At 37.6% G+C, this 5,763-nt stretch overlaps 1 non-coding gene across 1 annotated transcript; it reads right to left on the bottom strand.

Annotated features, from left to right (window-relative positions):
• Positions 1–703: 703 nt before the first annotated feature.
• On the bottom strand, positions 704–895 carry LOC125386610. Its single transcript, XR_007226944.1, has one exon. It is a non-coding gene; the product is annotated as a U2 spliceosomal RNA (small nuclear RNA).
• Positions 896–5,763: the final 4,868 nt, after the last annotated feature.

Here is a 5,763-nt window from a genome sequence, read left to right as displayed (position 1 = left end):
AGACGGACTGGATGTTTATCTTGTCAAGCTTTCGTTTATATGGATTCCTTTGGTTCAATCCAGGATGAGTCCTTTATACTTATCATTTATTATCATTACAAATCTATTTATGGTAAAATCATATCTATACTTTTGGGCTGATCTAAGCCATGTCCAACCTGACTCAATGATTTTTCTAATTTTCATAAATTAAATGTTAGATATTGGTGGCTGAATGGGGACTATCTTTAGTATGATTAACCCTTTCGCTACGAAGCGCACAGAAACAGAGGGCGTAACAGTGGGAGATCAGTCGCAAGGATGGCACGATGCACAGAGAAATATATTATGTGGCGATGTTCGCAGAGAAAGGGTTAAATCATTATACCGTAGTACTTTTATTTGAACACTGTAGCAGTTTTCAACTGTACATCGTTCTTCTATATTGAAGCAAATAAAAATATTAAAACTACAAATACATCATAAAATGTATCACGTAACACGTAAAAAGTAACAAATATATTTTGCATAAAAACAAAATATTTGCACAAAATATTAATACACTTAATTGCAATTATTTATTTCTTACTTAATTAAGTACAACTTATACTAAGCAATATTTAGGTCCAATAAAGCCACAGTGATACAGTATTTATTTATCACCAATCTCAAAATAATGTTAATAATAAATTTAAAAAAACCGTCTGTTATATGTTTATAAATGTATTATCGAGCCAATTCTAGCGGCACTGCAAGGCTAGATTGACCCACGACAAAGGTGGAGCAAGCTCTCATCCTCCGTCAGATCCCAAAAATCAGTTTAATATTCTGACTTCCCAATGGGAAGTGTATCAGATATTAAGCTGATAAGAACAGATACTACACTTTGATCTTAGCCATAAGGCCGAGAAGCGATAACAATTTTAACTTTGTCTACGAATATAACATCTCTATCTCCTAAATTTTCCAGCGAGAAACGGCACCTTGAAAAAACCACCTAGCGGTGGTATCTTCAAATACTCTAGCCTGATCGCGTTCTACTGACTTTTAGCGACTTTCGGCGTACAGTCTATTTCGTCCGCGAAGCGTGATTTTCCGTCTCCTTATACACTATGAACAACGTCGATCTTTTTTTTTTATATTTATATTTTATATTTATATTTTATATTTATATTATATTCATTGAAATTCACAAGTTGTCTAATTTGGACATTTGATAGTGTAGTATCGGAAAAGGATAGGATTAGGATAATTTAGATTTGTAAAATTCTCCTAATACTGTTTATTTAAGATAAATAAAAATAACAGAGCTTAATTGGACAGAGAACGATAAATGTTCAACTTGAACTAAACGCAAAAATCTTATTCTACTCAAATCACTCTCGCAACTCTATAACTCATCACTAATAACTCTATCACTCACTGACTCTCTCAACTCTACAACTCTACTCTTCGGCTTCTCGACTAGCCCTGACCTCTCGATAAAACGTTCTCACTTCTCGATCAACGTTATTTTGTCCTTTTCCTAATCCGGTCCTGTTTTCGTGCCGCAAGGACTAGGTGACTTTAGTCAATAGGTTTTTCTCCTATGTAAACTAATAGCCGAAGGACAGACGACATTGTTTTGGTTAGTTTCTAACCAGGTTTTTTCCTCACGATACTACATATCCCTCCTTTCAAACGATACTAACAAAATAAAAAAATGCAAGCTAGAAACAATTAAAATAAAAGCAAACGCTAGCCAGAACGAATCGTTAACAAGCCGTGTAACCACTTATATCAGATTCGCAATATTAGAATCTACAGACGATTCTATGGACGTAGTTGAAGCGTCAACAAATTAACATACACAAAATCCTCCTCCCGCACCAATCTTCATTGATGATGTTATTGACATTCAAACAATGATACAGTCCACTGAGAAAGATATTAACAAAGAGGATTACATACTAAAAATTAAAAATAATCACGTTAAAATCCTGCCAGCCAATCCAGACTCCTATAAAATACTAATAAAGTTACTAAAAACCCTGAACGCAAACTTCCACACATATCAATTGAAACAAGAAAGATCTTTTCGTGTGGCAATACTCAACATCCACCACTCAGCTAACTTAGATGAACTGAAGTTCGAACTCCTTAAACTTGGTCATGAAGTAAATAACATCAGCAACATAAGACATAGAATCACAAAAAACTCGCTATTCCTATTCTTCATCGATTTAAAGCAAAAGTCAAATAACAAAGAAACCTATAATATCAATCGTTTAATGAATTCTGTAGTAAAAATTGAACCACCTTTTATAAAGTTAACGGTAATATAAAGGTTTTATAACAATCGCCGCTGCGTTAAATGTGCAGGTATTCATCCTACAGATCAATGCACTAAATCTTCAAAAACTCAAGCGAAGTGCATCTTTTGTCAAGGAAAACATCCTGCGAATTATAAAGGTTGCACATCGTACAAAACCTTGTATAAAAATAAGTACCCCAAACCCAGAGTTAAGGATCTAACCAACCAAGTACTTAGTCCACAAAAATTTACTACTTCTCCAACCTCTTATGCACAGATAGTTCAAGAAAATCAAAACAATCCGCAAATCCATAGTGACCATTTTCAAAATAGTGTTCCCAGTTCACAAAACACGGATAAATTCTCTAGACTCGAAAGATTAATCGAGGAACAATCAGAACAAATTAATAACTTATTAACATTATAAACACTCATCATGGATAAATTAATACGTCACGACGCAAAATAAAACCAATACGCATAGCTCTTTGGAATGCCAACGGTCTAGCTCAGCACAAATACGAACTGGAAATCTTCTTAAAACAACAGCAAATCGACGTAATACTCATAACTGAAACTCACTTCACCGACAAAAATTACCTGAAAATAAATGGTTATAACTTCTACGACACCCAACATACCAGTGGAGAGGCCCACGGCTGTACCGGAATTATTATCGAAACCAGCATTAAGCATTATAAGCTTCCATCGTTCCAGAAGGACTACCTCCAAGCTACAAATGTAGCGATAGAAGATTCCCATGGTACAATCACCACTTCAGCAATATATTTTCCTCCTGACACTCCATTTCTAAAGAAGACTTTGACAACATCCTTGATGCTCTGGGCAATAGATTCAAAGCTGGAGGAGACAATAATGCCAAACATACCCAATGGGGCAGCGGACTTGTCACAGTAAGAGGCAAAAACCTCTTGAAAAGCATAATCACCAATAATCTCAACTACCTCACCACATATGAACCCACATACTGGCCCACTGACACTAACAAAATTCCAGATTTACTTGACTTCTTCATAACCAAAAATATCTCGCCTAGATATGTCCAAATCAACTCCTCGGCGGAACTCTCTTCTGACTATCCCCCGTTATAGCAACAGTCAGTTCAACAATTATCGAGAATCCTCCTAGTGGTTTTATTCAAAACCAACTCACCAATTGGCAGCTCTTTAATCTTCTTTAATCATTCAACATCAGCCTTAATTTCCCTAAAAACAAATGAAGATACCGAAACAGCCACGGAATGCTTACACACGAGCATAATAAACGCTATCCGCTCCCCCACACCTACTAAGACTTCTATCAGCAACCATGAATATACCCAGTACATATTTAAAAAAATTGCAGGAAAGCGTAGACTAGGAAGAGTATAGCAAACCCATAGAACATGGGATGACAAACGCAAACTAAACAATGCAACTGAGAAGTTAACCCAAATCATAAAAAAATATAAAAATTACTGTTTTCCAAAATATCTCGCCTGTTTGTCCCCTACAGCTGACTCCAACTACTCACTACGAAAGGCTTCCAGGAAACTCACGCGCCCCCGCAAATAATCTCTCCAATCCGCCGTCCACAAGGTGGATAGGCGCGTAGCCCTATAGAAAAAGCTAACCTGTTTGCTAAACACTTATCTAACGTATTTAAACCCCATTCCTCCAAAATTGCCGCGAATATTACTGAATACCTGCACTCTCCCTTCCAAATGACTTCTCCTATTGAATCCTTCACTTCCGTAGAAATTATAGAATTAATAAGTCGCCTAAATCCCAGGAAAGCACCGGGGGATGACCTAATATGCAATAAAGCAATCAAAGAACTTCCCATAAAAGGCGGCGTTCGACAAAGTGTGGCATGAAGGACTTTTGTTCAAATTAAAGAAAATCCTACCTGCTACTCCATCCTAAAGTCCTACCTAACCAATAGACAATTCATGGTTAAATACTTAGACGCCATAACCGCAACATTTCCAATAGAAGCTGACATACCCCAAGGCAGCGTTCTCGGACTCCTGCTGTTCTCCATCTACACTGCCGATTTACCAATATCAACAGAGGTAACTATGGCAACATTTGTTGACGACACAGCGCTATTAGCGTCCCACGCAGACCCGATAATTGCTTCATCTACTCTCCAGCGGTGTCTCGACTCTGTGGAAAAGTGGTTTCATAAATGGGGCTTCAGAATTAATGAAAACAAATCCACACATGTATCCTTCACGCTGCGAAAACAAACCTGCCCTCCGGTCACCATTAGCAATATAACAATTCCCAACAAGGATTCAGTCAGATATAATACAACCACCAAACCCCAGTTAACAACCACCAAAACCCATTAGTTACCCAATTACTTCACACGACGGATCAGATCTGCGGACTAAAAAGACAATACCCTTTAGATTTAAGCATCAGATTCAAATAGAATCAAACATACTATAAACTCTTTTAATCCAAGTTACAGTATCACACAAAAATAATTTACTTCGAATTCTCAATGAGAATGGACTGCAAAAAGTCTACCAAATAAAATAAAAAAAAACCTACGATCTCATCAGCGAGTTACACAGCAATCAGTGAATTCTCTACGTTTCAATAAAGAGTTAGTTGAGTAATACTTGTTGTTTCAACGATTCGCGGAGAGACGCGATCGCTAGATAACGCGTCAACGAGAGTCGTAAATTCTCGTTACGATTAAACAATCGACGCCACGAACTGATTGATCTCCTATTTCTATTACGAGAATAGAGGTGGTTAGGTTTGAGTGTATATGAACAACTATACTGGGTTGTTTGATAAAAGTTTAATGAAAATAACGAAACAACAAGTTCAGTCAAAGATCAACAATTAAAAACGAAAAAGATAACAGTCAAGGTTTGTTTAGCGGTTTGCTTATAACGAGATCTATCGCACTTCGCAGCTTGAGACAGACGTTATGTGTTACATTCGATTCAATGTGTAACGTTCGACGTGTCACAAGGAACTGACTGGCTTTAGATGATTCCTTTGTCTCATGTTTAAGACGACCCCCACCCTACTTAGGTCACGCCACCGTTCGCGCCTATGATCACGTATGTCTGTTCTTGCGTGAAAAACGTAACGGACAAAATTCGACGTTTCCAGAACTCGCTGCTTGACGACAGCTATGCGCTCGTCGATACATTGTATATGATCCGGCGGTCAGATAAAACGATCTGCCTGCGACATTGTAGGGCCGCGAGCGACGGTTAGAAAATACAGCCTGTGGCAAGCCTCGTGGCGTAACACTTGTACTGTGGACAAGTAAGTCAAGTACGGCTTAAACTTTGGAAGGAAGCACATTTGCTACCCCGCTGACCGTGGATTATCTCTATTGTATAACAACGATGGCTAATTCGAGTGAATATTCGTTACACGCTCCTAACCCTAATGATAACTCAACATATATATTAATTTATGTATGTGATGTATGTGTCGCGGTAGTTTTTATGCGCTATC

This window comes from Bombus terrestris, chromosome 16 (genome assembly GCF_910591885.1).
Source record: "Bombus terrestris chromosome 16, iyBomTerr1.2, whole genome shotgun sequence".
In the NCBI taxonomy this organism is placed as follows: domain Eukaryota; kingdom Metazoa; phylum Arthropoda; class Insecta; order Hymenoptera; family Apidae; genus Bombus; species Bombus terrestris.
Note: the sequence above shows the minus strand (reverse complement) of the source record. Positions and strands in the feature narration are given on the sequence as shown.